The 22,517-nt window shown below is 35.7% G+C and overlaps 1 pseudogene; it reads right to left on the reverse strand.

Moving 5' to 3' along the window:
• Window positions 1-5,688: 5,688 nt before the first annotated feature.
• On the reverse strand, window positions 5,689-11,284 carry LOC140962727 (uncharacterized; annotated as a pseudogene).
• Between the last annotated feature and the right edge of the window lie 11,233 nt (window positions 11,285-22,517).

The following is a 22,517-nucleotide window of genomic DNA, read 5'->3' on the forward strand; positions in this document are numbered from 1 at the left end:
TTTCTAGATCCCGTTGAGAAGTAAAATAGTTCAATGTGTTGAACGGCTTATAAATGAGTTTATAAGCGTAAGGAAAAATAGAAGTATGACTTCTATGAGAGAAATGTAAATTTTAATTTATGGAAGTGTTCCTAAATTAAAAGTTGGCCAAGTAAACAATGTATTTGAAAATTGTGATTTTCATAAAATTATTATGAACTAAATTAAATTAATTCAAATGTTGAATTAATTAAACACTAGTGGGCCTAGTAGAGTCCAAATAATTAAATTAATTCAAGTGTTGTATTAATTAAATAACATTGGGCCTTGTAGAGCCCAATTGGAAATAATTATTAAACTAGTGGGCTTGAGTAAAATCAAGTAAGGATTAATTGGGCTCAAATGTGTTTGAGACAATTTAAATTAAAAGTCCATGGGCCCTTGTAAGTTGTTACAAGCCCACATGCAAAGCATGCTTGGGAGGTGGAAGGTTGTGGATTACTTTTTATTAAAATAATACAAGGCATGCACCTTTTGCTTTTTGCTTTTCTCACAACCAAGACAAGGAAATTAAGACACACTCCTTCCCTCCCACTCTCCACCTTGGCCGAAACTTCACTAGACATTCTCTCAAGTTTTTCTCTCATTTTTCTTCTTCAAGTGTTGAGGAAAGAAATATTCTTCTCTTTGAAAATCCTCTTAGTTTTCTAGTGCAAATTAAGAGGGGATCTACCTAGTTGGTGGTGGGCCTAATTTTGAAGGTTGGAAGCTTGTAGATTTGTCATCCTTTGAAGAGCTAAGGTGTTTACACCTTAGTTGGAGCCATACATCAATCCTTGTGATTGATAGGTATATCTCTCAAACACCCTATGTATGAGACATGTGTTTGTTCTTGTGTTTGTTACACAAATATATCAAGGTGGCTGAAATTTCTTGATGAAAATAAAATTTTAAACTTCCGTTGCGCTTCCGGTCATCGTAACCGATCCCCTTTCATTATCGACGATTTATCAGAGATTTTTCGAGCATTGCAAAGCCAATTACACAGCTAACCCAGAAGAATGCACCTTTCATTTGGTCAGAGGCATGTGAATCCAGTTTCCTGGAATTGAAAAAGAGATTGACCAGTGCTTCGGTGTAGACTCTTTCGTCAGGTACTGGTGATTTTGTGGTATATTGTGATGCTTCTCACATAAGATTAGGTTGTGTTTTGATGCAGCGAGGCCATGTTATTGCTTATGTTTCGAGACAGTTGAAGCCACATGAGACTCGCTATTCGATTCATGATCTTGAATTGGCTGCCATTATGTTTGCGTTGAAGATATGGCGACACTATCTATTTGGTGAGAAGTTTGAGATTTATTCTGATAATAAAGCTTGAAATATCTGTTTTCACAGTCAGAAATGAATATGAGACAAAAAAGATGGCTTGATTTACTGAAAGATTTTGATTGTGAAATCAAATACTACCCTGGGAAGTCAAATGCAGCAGCTGATGCACCGAGTCGAAATGTATGTTCTTTATCCTTATCGACGATTGGTGTTTCAAATTTGATTGAAAATTGCGGTCTTTCTGGATTAGTATTTGAAACAGATTGTAAGCCTCTGAGACTTCATGCTATTCAAGTTGAACCGGAGTTGATGTTCAAAATCAAAGAAGCACAGAAAGTTGATTAGAATGTTCAGAACTCGATTTTGATGGTCAGAGCTGGACATCAATCAGAATATCAGGTTCGTGATGATGTTCTATATGTGAATAATCATCTTGTTGTGCCAGATGTTTCAGATTTGAGACAGCAGATTTTGTCAGAGGCACATTGTAGTCGATTTAGCATTTCTCCTGGTGGCAGAAAGATGTACAACGATCTGAAGACACAGTATTGGTGGAAACAGATGAAATCAGATGTCACAGATTTTGTGTGCAAATGTTTGAATTGCCAGCAGGTGGAAACAGAAAGGAAGAAACCAGGAGGTCTACTGCAGAGTTTATCTATTACAGAATGGAAATGGGACCACATTTCCATGGATTTTGTAACACAGTTACCGCGATCTTCCAGAGGTTGTGATGCGATTCGGGTTGTTATTGATAGATTGACCAAATCAGCATGCTTTATTCCTTACAGAATGATGTACAGATATGACCAGATGGCAGAGATTTATGTCAGAGAGGTGGTCAGGTTGCATGGAGTGCCGAAGTCTATTGTATCAGATCGCGATCCTCGATTTACTTCGCACTTTTGGCAGAGTTTGCAAGAAGCTCTAGGTACGAAACTGCATTTGAGTAATAGTACCATCCTCAAACAGACGGACAGTCAGAGAGGACTATCCAGACATTAGAGGATATGTTGAGAGCTGTAGTGCTAGATTTGGCACTAATTGGCAAGATTCTTTGCCTATTTGCGAGTTTTCGTACAACAACAGCTATCAGACGAGTATAGAGATGGCACTGTTTGAAGCGTTGTACGACAAAAAGTGCAGATCCCCTCTCTATTGGGATGATATCTCTGAGGTACCTGAGTTTGGACCTGATATGATTCGAGATATGACATAGAAAGTGAAGCTGATTCAGAAGAGAATGAAGACAGCTCAAGACAGACAAGCCAAATATGCCAATGTTCGTCGAAGACCGTTGGTATTTGAGACCGGAGATAGAGTATTTTTGAAGATTTCTCCTTTCAGAGGCATTGTCAGATTTGGCAACCGAGGAAAGTTGTCTCCTCATTACATTGGGCCATATAAGATTCTCGAGAAGATAGGAGATCGTGGCTATCAACTCGCATTACCGCATTTATTATCTGGAATACATGATGTCTTTCATGTATCTATGTTGCGGAAGTACATTCCTGATGCATCTTTTATTCTTCAGCCAAATGAGGCCGAACTTGATGATACTCTGAGTTATGTCGAAAAACCGATTCAGATTCTCGATTGTAAAGAAAAACAACTCAGAACGAAGATTATTCCGTTTGTGAAGGTTCAGTGGAGTCGTCATGTGTTGTCACTTTGATTGTTGCACTCCCAAGAGCAGGTTGTCCACAAGTAGTATAATTCGGTGAGTCCGATATCGTATCCACTGGGAAGCTAAGGTAATTACAAGGCCACTACGATGTCTTTTTGTTTTGTTTTTGTTTTTGTTTCTTTTTAATTTTAATTGTTTGAATCTTTAATGGGTAAATTTTAATTGTTCAAATTTTAATTTAAGTAGTTGAGATTAAAGGATCCACTCTTGGTATTTTAATAAAGTTAACATTAACGAACAATATTGAAATCCACTTAATAAAATGGTTCCAATATATTAAATAATCATATTTATATTATGTTATAAATTATTATCTTATAAGTATATAATATATACCAAAACTTATAAATGTGGTCAAGTATTTATTGTGCTATATATATTTGTAAACACTAAATCAAGGTTCCCACTTTAAATGGTTGGTAAAACCAAACAAACATTTAAATGGTACCAATAAATTAATACTATGATATATTCATATATAATAAATCAAGGAATCCAAGTTAAATGGTTGGTAAAACCAAACTAACATTTAAATGGTTCCAAGAATTTAATATTATAATATATTTATATATAATAAATCAAGGCATCCACTTTAAATGGTTGGTAAAACCAAACTAACATTTAAATGGTTCCAAGAATTTAGTGTAACATATAGCAACAATAAATCAAAACTCCCACTTATAAGTAGGGTATAAAAATGCTTAAAGAAATAAATATAACATAAACAATAAATAATGATTAAATAATATAAAACATAGATTCTTACCTTTTAATAACCTTATTATCATGCCAAGAGTTTCACCTTATCATCTCAACTTTAGGAAGTTAGCTATTCATTATTCAAAGTGTAAAACTTTGAATATGAAATTAACATGCTAATTGTATTTAAATGAAGAAATAAAGGAAAAATATAGAGAGAAATATTATGAACTCAAAGGTTTGTTCATAGAATGAGGGATATCTCAATACATTACAATGCACCCCTATTTATAGCCAAATTTGGGGAGACAACCACAAATAAAATATTATTTTTTTACACATAAGTCTTCATTGGTGTTCCAAGATATTATATTATATTACACATCACTTTTGAAAATCTTCTTCTCCGAATTTGCTTCTTCACATAAAAAGAAACATGTGGATAATTGAGTTGTCTAGTTGTGGTATTTTTTTCAAACCATTTGACCAAGTAATTTGAGAGATATGGTCAAAATACTAGAGCATGGTAAAACTGCCACTCCTTTGGTAACTTTATTTGTTGCTTAATTTGATCCCAATTGTGAGAGGATTTTTATCTCATGCTTGTCAACAATATTGTAGATATTATAATCAACTTTCTACAGGTCCAAGAATCATCTTAATCCCATTTGCAACGCCAAGTTTATTCTTGTTTTATCGAACCTGTAAAAAATAGTAAAAACTTGTAATTACACAACAACTTATATTTTATACAATTTATTATAAAACATATAATATTTAAACATTTAATAAAACAAAAACTATATATTTATATTATAAAACATTTAATTAATGTACAATTTTTATGTTTATCACACCTCCCAACCAGCTTATTGCTAGTCCCTAGCAATTTAAGCGTTAATAGCAATACAAAACATATTGATTAATTTAAATAGAAATGTAATCAAAACTATCTAAGTGTTTAAATTAAATTTGAAAACTGTCAAAGTTATATCAAGATCATCATAATTATAATTTATGAAATAATTTGAGATGATCAATTCAAAGCTTATTTCAGGTAGTTAAATGTACACGGCCTTCAGAAATTCCTAGTAAGAGTCTCAACTCCATATCCTCACAGGTTAATAAATGTTTCAATTTATGGCAACGATTTCTCTCATGGAGTTCGAATACAGATAAATGCTTAGAAAAATGGTTTACAGAATGTCGACAGACAAACGAGCCAAACTAATCAAAAGATAGGAAATCCATTGATTCAAAATTTAGTTGTTCTTTTTATATATTTTTTCCTGATCCTTTTTTTTTCCCATAACATCATTGAATCAGACTAAGTTTATGCTTCTTGACCACATATTTATTTAATTTGTACAATAAATTTCTCTCTTTTTTTTTTCCTTTTATGAGAGATATATGGGTCGTAGCATATAACTTAAAAATTACATAGATCTTCAACATATTTTTTTTTGTTTTTTTTCTCTTTTTTTCTTTAGGAAATATCATTTTTTTTTTCAAAATAAGAACTCAAGATCTAAACAATAGATAGTCTCTCTCATGATCAATAAAGGCTCGAAAGCTGTTTTCTCAGTCCTCTCCACTCACTCAAAAAATATGAATGAGTTTAAAATTTTAGGCACTCTTATAAGGTATATCTTGGGCCATATACTTTAATACCTGATTTTATCACAATGGTTAATCACTAAAACAATTTCATAAATCATATTTTTATATTGATCAGAATATTAAAATTGACATTTTTTTTCAAATAAAAATTTAAACATCCTTAAATAGATTAATACATGTTCTAATTTAAACCTTTCAAACATGTAATGTATGATATTTTTGCAAAAATTACTAAGATACAAACAATAAACATGGTTTTATTTTAAAATAATATATTTATTTATTTATTTTAAAAAAAAAAAAATTTTTTTAATTTTTTTTAAGTTTGTTCTCCTCCCAATCAGAATATGACATTGTCCTTAATGTCAAAATAACTATTAATAAAGAGTACATAATGAAAGAGATATCACCTGGAATTTTATTGAAGATAACAAACTGAAACAAACGCAAACCAATCCACGACTTTTGAATCAATGATCCAACTTCCTTTTCTTACTGCTTGATTGCGACCAATTGATCTTTGTTATCATCGGATCAGGCTTATGAACAAAAGCTTCCAAATCATCAATTAATTGGTCGGCAGTCGAAGCAGAGATGAGCATCCGTCGTGAATTTTCTGAAATGAAATTCTGTTCCACAGCTTTATCAAGAAATGTCAACAAACTGTCATAATAATTATTGATATTCAACAAGCCCACAGGTTTATTATGGATATTAAGTTGTGCCCAAGAAACAGTGTGAAAAATTTCTTCTAATGTACCAAAACCACCTGGTAGTGCGGTAAAAGCATCAGAATTTTCAATCATTTTTGTGATTCTTTCATACATAGAAGAAACTTTTAATTCCTCACCAATCGTAACACCTGTAATATTTCCTTCAGCTAAAGCTAGCTGTAGGAATAATACCCAAACCTGACTACCTCCAAGATGAGCAGATGTTGAAACAGATCCCATTAACCCAATATTACCTCCCCCATATACCAAGTGAATTTTTCTCTCAGCCAATATCTTTCCAAGATTATTCGCTGCTTCTACAAACACTTCATTTTTTCCAAGACTCGACCCACAAAATACACAAATATTTTTCAATGATTGTGCAGAGGTTCCAGCCATGTTTTTACTTTCTTTTTGGTCTGCGAAAATAGAGAGAAAGATGAGAGATTTTATAGGGGTTATATGTTATCATGACAAAACTATGGGTCACAGTTGTAAACAGAATAAACAGTAAAAAAAAATAATAACACACATGCATATAAACAGTAGTGTGATTGTGGCTCACAATTTTCCTCTGGTTTTACGTCCAGAAACGGCTTCAACGCCTTCTATGAGTCGAGAATATGCTTCCCATCCAATTTTCTTATAAATTGGCAAACAGGGTCTTTTTTAGTCGGATTCCCAAGACTATGACGCTCATCTTGGAATTGTTTCCATAAACGGAGAAGTTCAATATGCACATGTCCACTAGAATGTGTGTCAAGAGTCAGTAAGATGTTATTTAAAGACTCCTTACTCAGCCCATTCTTAATGAAACCAATTTTTTATCTTCTCTGTTATTGGAAACACATCCCAAAGATCTGCATCGTTTGTCACAAGTCCATCTTGCACACTTATGACAAACCCCTAAACTTTGGCCCTTCGTTTTTTCGCATAAGTGCTTTTTCCTAATCTAGGCAAATACCGAATGAGCAATGATTGTGGAACTTCTCCTCCTAATCGGACCTTAGCTTCTATTACAAGACGAATATCTTCTGGAATTCCTTTTTGCATTAGCAATCTCAATCTTTCACAACTTCCTGCATAAATTTTTCTTAGAACATTTTCAGAAACAGAGAGAAAATATTTACAAATTTTTGAGAGAATTTCATCCATTATGAAAAGAAAAGAAATGATTTGATTTTTTTTTTATTTTTTGTATCAGCAATTATGGGAAACTGATTAAACCGACTATGAGAGTCACGGAGTACCGTTATCCGCCATTTAACCGGAAAAATAAAAAGATTAAGGAAACCTGAAATAAAAACAAACAAAATTAAATGCAACACAAAAAAAAAAAAGGATCGGAAAGGGAAATAAACTCTTCTTGAAAAATTTCATTTTCTAAAAATGGTTTAAGCCTTTGTCCATTTACTTTAAAAACATCACCATTTTTAGGATTTTCAATATCCACAGCTCCATAAGTATACACATGCTTTACAACATATGGGCATGTCCATCTTGATCGTAATTTTCTTGAGAATATGTGAAGTCGAGAATTATAAAGCAAAACTTTTTTACCAATCTCAAAAGATTTTCTAAGAATTGTTTTATCATGAAATGATTTGATTTTTGCTTTATAAATCCTTGAATTCTCATACGCGTCATTTCTGAGTTCATCAAGTTCATTAAGTTGCAATTTACGCAATTTGTTGGCATCATCCATGCTTGAATTAAAAGTTTTGATCGCCCAATAAGCTTTATGTTCCAATTCCACAGGCAAATGACAATGTTTTCCGTAAACCAACCTATAGGGAGACATATTCAATGATGTTTTAAAAGCTGTTCGATATGCCCAAAGTGTATCATTAAGTCGCAGAGACCAATCTTTTCTATTTGGGTTAACAGTTTTTTCTAAAATTTGCTTTATCTCCCTATTAGCTAATTCAACTTGTTTATTTGTTTGAGGATGATAAGGAGTAGTTACTTTGTGAGTAATACCATATTTTTTCATCAACGATGCAAATGTTTTATTAACAAAGTGAGTTTCTCCATCACTTATTATGGCTCGAGGAATTCCAAATCTACTAAAAATATTTTCTTTTAAAAATTTGATGACGATTTTATGATCATTTGTTCGACATGGAATTGCCTCTATCCATTTGGAAACATAATCAACTGCAACTAAAATATACAAGTATCCAAACGACAGTGGAAAAGGTCCCATAAAATCTATTCCCCAACAATCAAAGATTTCAATTTCAATAATAGGATTCAAAGGCATCGTGTTTCTTTTTGAAATCGCGCCCAATTTTTGACAATTTTCACAAATCTTGCAGATTTCGTAGGTGTCTTTAAACAAAGTGGACCAATAAAATCCACAATGAAAGATTTTTGCAGCTGTTTTCTTTGAAGAAAAATGTCCTCCGCATGCTTCTGAATGACAAAATTTAATGACACTACTTACCTCATTGTCGGGTATGCAACGTCGAAAAATTTGATCCGGACAATACTTGAACATATACGGATCATCCCAATAAAAGTTTTTTACCTCATTCAAAAATTTTCTTTTATCTTGAGAACTCCATTGCGGTGGCATTTTTCCTGTCACAAGAAAATTTACTATGTTAGCAAACCAAGGTGTAGTAGTAACTGAAAATAGATGTTCATCAGGAAAATTATCGTTAATTGGTGTCATTTCACAAGATGATCCTGTTACTAGTCTCGATAAATGATCGGCTACGACATTCTCGGTTCCTTTTTTATCTTTGATCACAATGTCAAATTCTTGGAGCAACAAAATCCATCGTATCAGTCGTGGCTTTGCATCCTGTTTGGTCAACAAATATCTAATAGCAGAATGATCAGTAAACACGATAGTTGTTGATCCAATCAAATAAGAACGAAATTTATCTAATGCAAATATTACAGCAAGTAGTTCTTTTTCAGTTGTGGAGTAATTCATTTGAGCATTGTTTAAAGTTCTACTTGCATAATATATCACATAAGGCTTACCGTTTCTTCTTTGACCCAATACTGCACCGACTGCATAATCACTCGCATCGCACATGATTTCAAATGGTAAAGACCAATCAGGAGGTTGCATGATAGGAGCTGATGTTAAATGTCGAATGATTTTATCAAAAGCATTTTGACATTCTTGAGTCCACTCAAATGCACTGTCTTTTGTTAAGAGGTTACAAATGGGTTTAGAGATTAAACTAAAGTCCTTTATAAACCTCCTATAAAATCCAGCATGTCCCAAAAATGAGCGAATTTCTTTAATGGTTTTTGGAGGGGGTAAATTGGCAATGACATCAACTTTTGCTTTATCAACTTCAATTCCATGAGATGACACGACATGTCCCAAAACAATTCCAGAAGTAATCATGTAATGACATTTTTCCCAATTTAAAATAAGACCTTTTTCCTCGCATCTTTTTAAAACTTTTTCCAAATTTTCAAGACAATTATCAAATGTATTCCCAAAGACAGTTAAATCATCCATGAAAATTTCCAAACAATTTTCAACCATGTCGCAAAAAATGCTTAGCATACATCTTTGAAATGTTGCTGGGGCATTGCATAATCCAAATGGCATCCTTCTAAATGCAAATGTTCCAAAAGGACATGTGAATGTAGTTTTATCTTGATCTTCGAGTGCAATGGGAATTTGATAATAACCTGAATATCCATCAAGAAAACAGTAGTATGGATGACCTGCTACTCTTTCTAAAATTTGATCCAAAAATGGTAATGGAAAATGATCTTTTCTAGTGGCGTCATTTAATTTTCTATAATCAATACACATCCGCCAACTAGATGGGACTCGACTTGTTAACAATTCACCTTTTTCATTTTTTATCACTGTGATGCCAGATTTTTTCGGAACTACTTGTGTTGGGCTTACCCACTTACTATCAGAAATAGGGTAGATAATCCCAACATCAAGTAGTTTGAGAACTTCAGTTTTCACAACATCTTTCATGTGTGGATTTAATCTCCTTTGTGGTTGTTGAGATGTTTTTGCATTTTCTTCTAAGTGAATTTTGTGAGTGCAAATTAGTGGATTAATGCCCTTGAGATCTTTTAGTGTCCAACCAATTGCATTTTTATGTCTTTTAAGCATATCAACTAATTTACCTTCTTCATCACTTGCTAGTTTGGAAGAAATTACCACCGGATATGTTTCATCTTCTCCAAGAAATGCATACTTCAATTCTTCTGGCAAGGGTTTTAACTCCAATATGGGTGGTTCGTCTTTGTTCTCATATTTTGCATCAAATTCTTTCTCTGATCCTGGTAACGAGTGATACCTGATAAAATCATCAAGATCAATTTCAATATTTTCTTTAACAGTTTCAATTGAACAAATATCTAATTGATCACGAGTACTCCCTTCTTGAATGTTTTCTTCCACAAGAGTTTCAATAAGATTTTCATCTTCACTTTCATCTCCTTTGTCATGTGGTTGCTTACAAAGATTAAACACATTAAGCTCCAAGGTCATGTTACCAAATGACAACTTCATTATTCCATTCCTGCAATTTATAAGAGCATTAGAAGTTGCTAAAAATGGACGACCTAAAATTACAGGAATTGCATTACAAGCTTCGATAGGTTGTGTATCTAAAACTATGAAATCGACAGGATATACAAAGTTATCAACTTGGACCAACACGTCTTCTACCATACCTCTTGGCACTTTAACAGATCTATCAGCAAGTAAAAGTGTTACCGAAGTAGGTTTTAACTCGCCTAGATTGAGTTCTTGATAAACTGAATATGGAAGTAAATTCACACTAGCTCCAAGGTCAAGCAAGGCTTTTTTAATCTTTCGTTCTCCAATAATACAAGAAATAGTAGGACAACCAGGGTCTTTGTATTTCAAAGCATTATTATTTTGAATGATTGCACTTACTTGTTCGGCTAAAAATGCTTTCTTTTTCACATTCAATTTTCTTTTCACAGTGCACAAGTCTTTCAAAAATTTGACATATGATGGTACCTGTTTTATTGCATCTAATAAAGGAATATTAACTTTTACTTGTTTAAAAATATCATATATATCAGAATTCAAATTTGATTTTTTTGTATTTTTCAATGCATGAGGGAATGGTGGTGACACTATCTGTTGATCCTCCTCTTCGCAAGTTATGGGTTCCAGTTCCTTACCCTTTGGAGTTTATTTATCATCATCTTCAGAAGGTTCAAGAATGGATTTTTCCACAACCTTACCACTTCGAAGGGTAATAACAGATTTTACCTGATCCATCAGTTAAGTTCCAGAAGTTCCAGTTTGTGAATGATGATCCTTGGGATTAGTCAGTGAAGGAAATTTACCTTTTTCATGAACATTAAGTGCAGATGCAAATTTAGCAAGAGTATCTTTCAAATCTGTCATGGTTTGAACAGTTTGGGTATTGATAGACTCTTGCTTTGCAATGAAAGAATTCAATATATCTTCCAAATTCCTTTTAGGGGGAGGAACATAAGGTGCATAATTTTTAAAATTTTGTTTATTTTGGAAATGTGGTTGTGAAAATTTTGCGGCATTATCATTTCTCCAACTAAATTTTGGATGATTTCGCCAACCTGGCTTGTAACTTTTAGAAAATGGTTCAAAATTTGGCCTTTTGAGATTGTTTAATACATTGGCTTGTTCATGGAGACATTCTTTAAAAGAAGGCAAAGTGGGACAATCTTTTGTAGAATGATCACTTGTATCACAGATGTGACATGCAATTTCTTGAACAGATTTTAATTGACCATTCTTTTTCAATTCAAGTGCCTCAACTTTTCTTTCCAAAGAGGTAAATCTAGCTTGAAGATCATGTTCATCTTTGAGAGTGTACATACCGCCACCAGATGTAGGAGATTGAATCTTGTTTGATGGTTCGATTGTACCTATAGTGTCCCAATTTTGAGCATTTTCAGCTAATGAATCGAGATACTCAATTGCCTCATTTGGATCTTTATCTTCAAATGTTCCATTACACATAAATTCAACCATTTGTCTATCTTTGGTGTTAAGCCTTCATAAAATTGAGAAACAACTCTCCAAATTTCAAAACCATGATGAGGACAAAGATTAAGCAATTCTTTATATCTATCCCAACACTGATAAAAAGTTTCTCCTTGTTTTTGAGTGAAAGTGATGATTTGCCTTTTGTAAGAATTTGTTCTATGAGATGGAAAAAACTTTTTCAAAATTGTTGATGCAATTCATCCTAAGTTCGAATGGATCCCGATCTAAGATTTTGTAGCCAAGTTTTAGCTTTATCTTTTAAAGAAAAAGGAAAAAGCTTAAGTCGAATGGTGTTCATGCTACAATTTAGATCATTATATGTGTTGCACACTTCTTCAAACTCTCGTAAATGCATGTATGGATTTTCAGAATCTAAGCCATGAAAATTGGGTAAAAGTTGGATAATACCAGGCTTAAAATTGAAATGAGATGCATCGGGGGGAAAAACTAGACATGAAGGTGCACTAGTACGTGTAGGATTCATGTGATCTCTAAGTGTTCTTCGTCTATCATGATCATGTTGAGATTGAATTTCATCTTCATTTTCTTGGATGGGTTCTTCCGCCATGTTTTGTGAAAATAAAGGGTTATTTCGAATGAGTCGACCACTAAGTGTACGTGACCAAATAATGCTCATGCAAATGCAAATGCAAAAGAATAAAAACACACAAAAGCAATAAAAATTCAAATAAAGAAAAATAAACTATAAACAAAATTAAATAGACTTGAAATTAAATTATACTTCCCCGGCAACGGCGCCAAAAACTTGTTGTCACTTTGATTGTTGCACTCCCAAGAGCAGGTTGTCCACAAGTAGTATAATTCGGTGAGTCCGATATCGTATCCACAGGGAAGCTAAGGTAATTACAAGTCCACTACAATGTCTTTTTGTTTTGTTTTTGTTTTTGTTTCTTTTTAATTTTAATTGTTTGAATCTTTAATGGGTAAATTTTAATTGTTCAAATTTTAATTTAAGTAGTTGAGATTAAAAGATCCACTCTTGGTATTTTAATAAAGTTAACATTAACGAACAATATTGAAATCCACTTAATAAAATGGTTCCAATATATTAAATAATCATATTTATATTATGTTATAAATTATTATCTTATAAGTATATAATATATACCAAAACTTATAAATGTGGTCAAGTATTTATTGTGCTATATATATTTGTAAACACTAAATCAAGGTTCCCACTTTAAATGGTTGGTAAAACCAAACAAACATTTAAATGGTACCAATAAATTAATACTATGATATATTCATATATAATAAATCAAGGAATCCAAGTTAAATGGTTGGTAAAACCAAACTAACATTTAAATGGTTCCAAGAATTTAATATTATAATATATTTATATATAATAAATCAAGGCATCCACTTTAAATGGTTGGTAATACCAAACTAACATTTAAATGGTTCCAAGAATTTAGTGTAACATATAGCAACAATAAATCAAAACTCCCACTTATAAGTAGGGTATAAAAATGCTTAAAGAAATAAATATAACATAAACAATAAATAATGATTAAATAATATAAAACATAGATTCTTACCTTTTAATAACCTTATTATCATGCCAAGAGTTTCACCTTATCATCTCAACTTTAGGAAGTTAGCTATTCATTATTCAAAGTGTAAAACTTTGAATATGAAATTAACATGCTAATTGTATTTAAATGAAGAAATAAAGGAAAAATATAGAGAGAAATATTATGAACTCAAAGGTTTGTTCATAGAATGAGGGATATTTCAATACATTACAATACACCCCTATTTATATCCAAATTTGGGGAGACAACCACAAATAAAATATTATTTTTTTACACATAAGTCTTCATTGGTGTTCCAAGATATTATATTATATTACATATCACTTTTGAAAATCTTTTTCTCCGAATTTCCTTCTTCTCATAAAAACAACATCTGGATAATTGAGTTGTCTAATTGTGGTATTTTTTTCAAACCATTTGACCAAGTAATTTGAGAGATATAGTCAAAATACTAGAGCATGGTAAAACTGCCACTCCTTTGATAACTTTATTTGTTGCTTAATTTGATCCCAATTGTGAGAGGATTTTTATCTCATGCTTTTCAACAATATTGTAGATATTATAATCAACTTTGTACAGGTCCAAGAATCATCTTAATCTCATTTGCAACGCAAAATTTATTCTTGTTTTATCGAACCTGTAAAAAATAGTAAAAAATTGTAATTACACAACAACTTATATTTTATACAATTTATTATAAAACATATAATATTTAAACATTTAATAAAACAAAAACTATATAATTATATTATAAAACATTTAATTAATGTACAATTTTTATGTTTATCATCATGGCATAGAAGAAGCTACTTGGGAGACTAACTCAGACATGAGACAGAGATTCCCCGAGCTATTTCACTGATATGAGTTTTATTTCAGTTTCTGTTAGTCTATTTATTACATATGATTTGATTGCCTGTGATTTCGGGGACGAAATCGTGTCTTAGACGGGGAGAATTGTAATGCCTGAGATTTTATCACTGTAATCTGAGATTGATTAATTGATAAATTGATGTGATTATAGAAAGAGTAGAAAAGACATGGAAATGACATGAAAAGCATTGTTCATGAGTTACGGGCAGAGATTGTCGCGCACATGCGCGGAAAGATGCGCGCATATGCGCGAGAGACCATTCGCGAAGGTAGAGGACCTCGCGCATATGCACGAGACAGGGCGCGCATATGCTCGAGGAGGGGTATTGACAAGATGCTGAGTCCAGAGAAGTTGGCGCATGTGCGCCGAGAGTGGGTGCGCATATGCGCGAAGTGGGCAAAGCCAAGATCCCATTTCCAGAGGATATCGCGCCCATGCGCGGAAGACGTACGCGCATATGCGCGAGTGGCAGATTTGTTGAGCGTCGAAACCAGTAGGTCTCGCGCATATGCGTCGAGGGAGTTCGCGCATATGCGCGAGACGTGCAGTGCATGGAGTTAGCCACATGTTCTTTCATGCAACGTGGATATATATAAATGTTGCAATTCCTTCAGCAAATTCAGAAAGAAAAGGGACGAGAAAGCTTAGTAAAAATCCTTACGCCTTTTCATTTTTTAGATTTGTGGTTGTGCATGATCCGTCCGTCAGAATTTCGATCCGAGTTCAGAACCGTACTCCTCTCGTTACAGGCTTCACACAGACGTAAGTTTTCTTATGTTTTGATATGATTTGAAAATATGATATTGAAAGAATCAGATATGATTACTATATGGTGTTCTAAGATATTAGACATCGTATAAACGAAACCGAATTGAAGAACGGATACCGTATGAAATTGTTATGATTTTTCAGAGTTGAGTTGATTGAAATTATACAGATTTGATATCAGATTATGTTTTTCGATCGATTATGAGTTGAGATTGGCATTTATTGATATTTGTATTGTTGGGTATATTGAGATTATGCAGTTGAATTATATCCAATATTTATTTGAGTGGTATATTGATATTGTACTCCTCGATATTGTCATTGCTAGATTGAGTATTGACAACTTTTAATTTCCAGACTTCGACTTCGTCAGAACTGCGAGAAATGTATAAATCAATGTTATATCGAGATTGATAACTCGAGTCAGATATGACCTGAGTTTCCCCAAAATCACATATTTAATTTCTATGTCTTTCAATTATTTGAATTCATTGCATGTATATGGTTGTTCTATTGATTTATAGAACGCATGCCTTAGATGATTGAGTTTGAGACAGAGAGTCTTTGGCAGAGGTGCCAAGTCACTGGACATTGGTGTATATCGATGTGTTTAGGATCAGATCGGCTTCTATTGCAGATATTCGATATAGAGTACCAGAGTCTGGGAATAAGAACGTACCACCATCTAGCTGTGGAGAGGAGGTGAGTTGTTGCGTTCTTATTCAACCGGGATCCCTAGAATAGATGAGTCGAGTCAAGCGTTTCTTTACAGACTTGTATTGATTTATGTTTCGTAGATTACGATTCATGTTTCTATAAATATTTATGCTTTCGTATATCCTTATATGAATTGCATGTTACATTGTTTATATTGGGATATGTTTCTCACCGGAGTTATCCGGCTGTTGTTGTGTTTGTATGTGTGCATGACAACAAGTGGGACATGATCAGGGTCGAGAAAAGGATGAGAGATCAAGATAGAGTGGTGATTCCGGACTTGAGGTAGATTTAGCTTTTAACACTTAATATGTAGTTGTTGAACCATAGTTTGAAATGAATGTATTTCGTACAAAACTTGTACTTTTAATTTTGATATGTATATCAGAGTGATTACATTATGTTCCGCACTGTATTTTAAAAAAAAATTTAGACCCAATTTAATGACTTGATCCATTTATTCCCAAAGTATGATTAAGAAGATGATTAGCGTCCGGATCCCCACATATTGCTTGATAAAATTCTCCTCATTCATATAATGTTATGGAAAATGAAAGGATTTAAAAATCAAAAGTGGATGAATTCGACTGATACGAGTATATTAACCAAATTTTATCTTTTTTAAATGGAAAATTTATATTTTAGAATATTGATTAACAATTTTTTTTTGACAATAGAACTCGCAACTGCTATATTTTGATGTGGACTAGTTAAATTTTCATGTTAATGTTGTAGTATGCAGACTACGATAGTAAGATAAACTGTACATGACAAACTATGTGTGAGTTACTCGTCTGAAAAAGCGTTGATATAATAAGGTATTTAGTTCATGATCATTTGTTAAAACTCCACGTAACCATAATTGAAACATGTTATAGTGGACACAATTTGCAATATGAAATATTAATAATATCTAGCGGCTAAATTCTTCAAAACGCGGAATCAATAGATTCTTGTTCAAGCATTCATCTCTCAAAATGGGAAAAGAAAATGGGATTCACCTGTACATTGATGTCTCCTTTTATAATCAAGAAAACTGATACTCACGGAAAATTTAGGGTCCGGTTCCAGCAAGTGTCACTAGTCCAAACGCAGGTTTCAAAATTGCCCTGAGCCTGAAATCACAAATAAGACTGTTAGAAGGGGCCAGGAGGGTGTCCCGGCGTTGCCCTTCCGACGCTCAATTCAAAGACTGAGAATATAAGTGGAGAGCAGCTAAGGGTGCTGCTGAAAAATAATATAGTGAATGAATGCATTAAACACTCAAACCTGATATTTATAGGAGAATACATGGGCCCTTGATGGGTCTATCTTCCATTTGGGCTAGGGATGAGCCAGGGGTAGTGGGCACATCTATGTGGTATCACCAGTCTCCCCTTCCCCAGTCGAACTAAATCGTAGGTTCAAAGTTTGATTAATTGTGTTGTCCAAGTTTACCAGGTGCGAGTTATGCATTTTCTTCCTACCGCTCGTCAGTTTCCAAAAATTTGACACAAATCAAATCGTAATCTTGCTCTGAAAGAAAATATTTTGTATGGGGTTTCCTTATAAATATAGGTTCCCTCCTCACTTCATTCTCACTTTTCTCATACAGAATTTCCTCTGTCATTCTTTCACCAGCTCTCCATCGCCTGGCAACCGCACGCTCCCACATACACTGGCCTCACCACCCAGCCCTCTCACACCCGCGCCATCACCCTTCGAACGCTCGCCCCACGTCCCCGCCTCGCCCACCGCCCCTCATAGCATCGCCTACGCGCCCGCGCGCCCTTGCCCAGGTCCTTGCCGAGCTTCGTGCCTCGCCGCACCCTACCACCCTCTCATCCTCGCCTACCCCCCACCATCTCGCCCTAGCCCTCTCAAGCTCTCGCCAACCTCACTGCCAGCGCATCCCTCGCCGCAAACCCTCACCCCTCGCCCTACACTCCTACCCTCGCCCGCACACGCTCGCCCCGCCTTCTCGCCTGAGCGCCTACGCTCATACCACATACTGCCCAGCCTCGCCGTACGCACGCTAGCCCAGCACACCTGCCGCGTGCTTGCCCTGCTTTCTTCGCCTGCTCGCCTCGCCGAGCACACGCTCGCCCAGCACGCCTGCCGCGTGCTCGCCCCTGCCGAGCTCTCGCCCTCGCCGAGCGCACGCTCGCCCAACACACCTGCTCGCTCGCCCCTCGCCTCGCACTCTCGCCCACCGCCCCTCCTCGCATCGCCTTGCCCAGCGACCGAGCATCTCACCCCTGCCCCCTTGTTCCCGCACTCGCACGCACGCCTTAGCGCACCTCGCTCGGACATCCTTGTGCTCGTCACCGACTCATCCTTGCGGATCTATTTCTTGAGTATTTTTTCATGTCTCATCCGGGTCAGTTCTCTCCTTTTCTTGTTTGATTATCCTTAATATTTATGTTTTCTTCCACGTCCAAGTCTAGTTATTCGAGTGATTCCGAGAGATATAACGGCGAGAGTGGGACTTCCGTAGAAGATCCTGAATTTACCCTTGATTCTTATGAGGAAAAATTCACCACCCATAGCCGTCCTGGTAAAGAATTTCGTCATGTGACCGAACAAATGAACATATCTAACGCATATAACTTATGGTACGGTCACTTGTCATCCACATCCTTCCAAGTAGCGAGTCATTACTTAGGACTTCGTGGCATATTCCTTCCTCCCACCAGATCATCATTCCTACCTTTGAGGACCGATCCTATCTAGCTCCCAAGGGCTGCTATACTTTCCTTCAGCACCACCTCGATGTCGGTCTTCGTTTTCCTTTATGTGACTTCCTCCAGGAGTTGAGCAATTATTACCAGGTGCATCTAGGTTTACTCACTCCTAATGCATTCCGCTCGATATGCTGTTTCGTCGTGCTATTCCGGGTCTTAGATCTTTTTTTAAATTGCATTACGTTATCCTATTTCCTGGTCTTATCCAAGTCAAAAGAAGGACCTTTCTATGTGACCTCCCGGTCTAGCCATAAAATTTTTGACGGGGCCCCCAGTCATGTGAAGGACTCGAAAAAATATTTCTTCGTTATTCAGCCCCCCAAGGAATTGACTTGTTTCACGGATTGGTACCCTACTTTCACCAAACCTAAGCTTTCCAAGGGTTACAAGAAAGATAATGAATATCTGCGCATAATGAGAGTATTAGGAGATCGATGCTTTAGTGTTCCCCAACTGTTATCAGAGGATCTCCTGTGCCATGCCAGGTTAAGTCCAGCAAAAAATAAGCTGAAAGAGAATGCTGGTGGATATTCTCATTTTTTTTTCATGTTTCTTGTTTATTTTTGCTTATTACGTTCCTTGATAATATTATCATCTGGTTCATTGTCTTTGGTTGTAGGTACTAGAGTTATGAATGCCTTATTTCTCCGTGAGATTGCGAAGAAGAAGACTGAGGGTTCATCATCAGTACCCCGGAAGTCAGTTGCCCCAGCAGTAAAGACAGGGATGAAGGGAACGTGCTCTACCACTTCAACGAAACCTACTGTCTTGCCTACTCCTGCAAAGAAGAAGAAGGCAGGCTCATCCTCCTTTACCCAGGAGCGAGCCTCCTCCCCACCTCCTTAGGCTGAATCCCATCATCCATCTCCTCAAGCTGAATCCCATCCTCCATCTGGCAAAGAGAAGACGTCTACTGATCCCGGCCCATCAGTCCAACAGGCAGGGAAGCGCAAGATCTCTGAGATCTCAATCACCTCATCCCCAGAGGCGTCTGGATCATACGATGAGCATCCTTCTGGGCCGACGATACATCTTTTCCATACCCCGGAGTCAGGTATTGTGGGCCGGGGCCCTACTCACAAAGCTCAAAAGCTGTTATTTCAGCTCTCCTCCTCCACAGACGCGACTTTCTTGGGTTCATTGGGATGGTCTGATTTATCCCGTCGGACATGCAGCGGTCTCACTGAGGTACACTTCTCCTCTAAACTTTAACTTGATATTCAATATACGATTGATATTTCTCTTGTTCTCTTACTTCTTGTTTTTTTTTCAAGGCATCCTGTATCTCGGGGAGTTGGCTGAGCGCGCCAACATTATCAGGTCCAATGCCCGTCGCAATTTACGGGAAGGTGAGGTTCTTCGTAACCAACTCCAGGCGACCCTAGATGAGGCGAAAGCGGCACATGCTAGGGAGTTTTCAAAGTTACAGGCCCGATACGACGAGCTCCTAAAGAAGTAGAGGAGGAAAAGGGGGAGCTTCGGCGAGTGATAGGTGACCAGGAGAAGGAAATCCAGAAACTGAAGAAGGAGTCGAATATTTCCCAAGCTGAAGTAGCTCAAGTGTGCTGTGAGCTTAAAGATACCAAAGCGCAGCATGCGAAATAAGCCTCTTCATTTAAGGAAAAATTTATCAAATCTGAAGAATTCATCGAGATATGTGGCTCGAGAGCTTTTCACTACTTGGAGGTGGGTTTTGAGGGTGCAGTCGACCTCTTCAAGGCTCACGGCAAATCTCCGGCCGACGTTCCCACAGACTTCATCAGCCTTGAGGACTTTGTAGCGAGTCTCCCTCCTGATCTCTAGACCATGCTCTTTTACTTATGCTATTTTCTCATTTATGCAGATGATGTATGCCCTCGGGCTATATTTGTCACGTACTGCACTGCTTTATTTTCCGTACTATTATGCGACTATGGATTTTGTGACACTTATATTTGGTTATCTTCTTTTGCACACCCTTGGCATGTATGAAATTCGCTTTATGCAACATTGAGTATTTTGCATCTGAATTTATTGTCTCTTTCGAGTTTATTTATGATATTATTAAACCACTAGAGCAAATAAAATCTGCAAAGTGTGAGCTAACCGAAGCTCTTCCCCTCTGCAACACTTAACTTATCAAATAAGATATAACTTTTGCTCCATCTCTCTTTCTTTTCTACTAGGCATATCTTAAGCAGACAATATATGATTTTCGATCTCTTCAACACTTCTCCATTATTAGCTGCAGCCCCGATAATAAAAACTCCACCTCTCCATCCCAGGACTCTCAGCAAGAAGGCTATAAGAACTCCGCCCCTCCACTTCTATCTCATCTGCTAGGTGAAACCTTAGCGGGAAAATTTAATTTTTCTCATGTATGCTACTCCTCTACTAGGCGATCTCTTAGTAGGAAAATAAAATTTTTCTCATGCCCGCTGCTCCTCTACCAGGCGATGTCTTAGTAGGAAAATTTAATTTTTTTCTGCACGTTGCTCCTCTACTAGGTGATGTCTTAGTATGAAAATTTAATTTTTCTCCTCAACTATGCTCCTCTACTAGGCGATGCCTTAGTAGGAAAATAAAATTTTCCTCCTTCATTCTTCTCCTCTACTAGGCGATGCTATAGTAGGAAAATAAAATTTTTCTCCTGCTCTCTGCTCCTCTACTAGGCGATGCCTTAATAGGAAAATTTAATTTTTCTCATCAACTCTTCTCCTCTACTAGGTGATGTTTTAGTAGGAAAATTTAATTTTTCTCCTAAACTCTGCTCCTCTGCTAGGCGATGCCTTAGTAGGAAAATAAATTTTTTATCATCCTCAAAATAAAACAACATTCATTAACTGGAAAGAAGAACTTGATTTTATTGAATTCCAACTGATTAAATAGAAAAATTCAAAAAATGAAATACATCAACGATAGAATCAAGAATGATACTTCCTAAGGTGATAAGCATTCCAGGGCCTCTTCAAAGCCTTGCCTTGCGCATTCTCTAGGTAATAGGCTCCATAGCTCTGCCTCTCAATCACTTTGAAGGGACCCTCCCCCTTTGGGTCCAACTTTCTCTATGCTCTTCTTGCACCTTCCTCAGGACCAAGTCGCCTACCTGGAAACTTTTTTGAATGACCCTCCAATTATAGGACTGTGCAATGTGGTTTTTATAAGCTTCCATGTGAATGATTGCAGCGTCTCTCTTCTCTTCCAAAAGATCAAGGTCAGTTGCTCGTCTCGCACCATTATCTTCATCATAAAACATTACCCTGGCCGATTCCAATCAAATCTCAGCCGGGAGCACTGCCTCATTACCATAGACCAAACTGAAAGGAGTTTCTTTGGTTCCTTCTCTCGGAGTGGTTCGGTACGCCCATAAGACATTTGGTAGTTCATCCACTTAACTGCCCTAAGCTTTGCCAAGTCGAACCTTTAGACCCTGCACCAGTGTCCTGCTACTACTTAAATTATAATTCACCCAAGTGTAGGTTATCTGCAAGTAATATATTTCGTAAGTACGAGATCGATCCACAGAGAGGTTATTTTAAGTTTAAATTTATTAATTTATAGATTACCAAATGCAAGAACTAAGTTTACAAATTATAAATTTTGTCAAGGCTCGAGGATTTATTCTTGGTTTATGCAATATTGTTTAACTAAAAGTAAAACAAACGAAATCACCATAAATAATGGTTCCAAGAAAATTAAATATTTAAACACACACCTAATATAATATAGTTCTCACTATAGAAAATACTGAATTCACCGATATTTTATATATGGTACCTATGATTATATATATAACTATATAAATATATAACTGCATAAAATAAATGTTAAATTAAATCATTATATTTCATTTAGAACAACCG

This window comes from Primulina huaijiensis, chromosome 17 (assembly GCF_012295235.1).
Source record: "Primulina huaijiensis isolate GDHJ02 chromosome 17, ASM1229523v2, whole genome shotgun sequence".
In the NCBI taxonomy this organism is placed as follows: domain Eukaryota; kingdom Viridiplantae; phylum Streptophyta; class Magnoliopsida; order Lamiales; family Gesneriaceae; genus Primulina; species Primulina huaijiensis.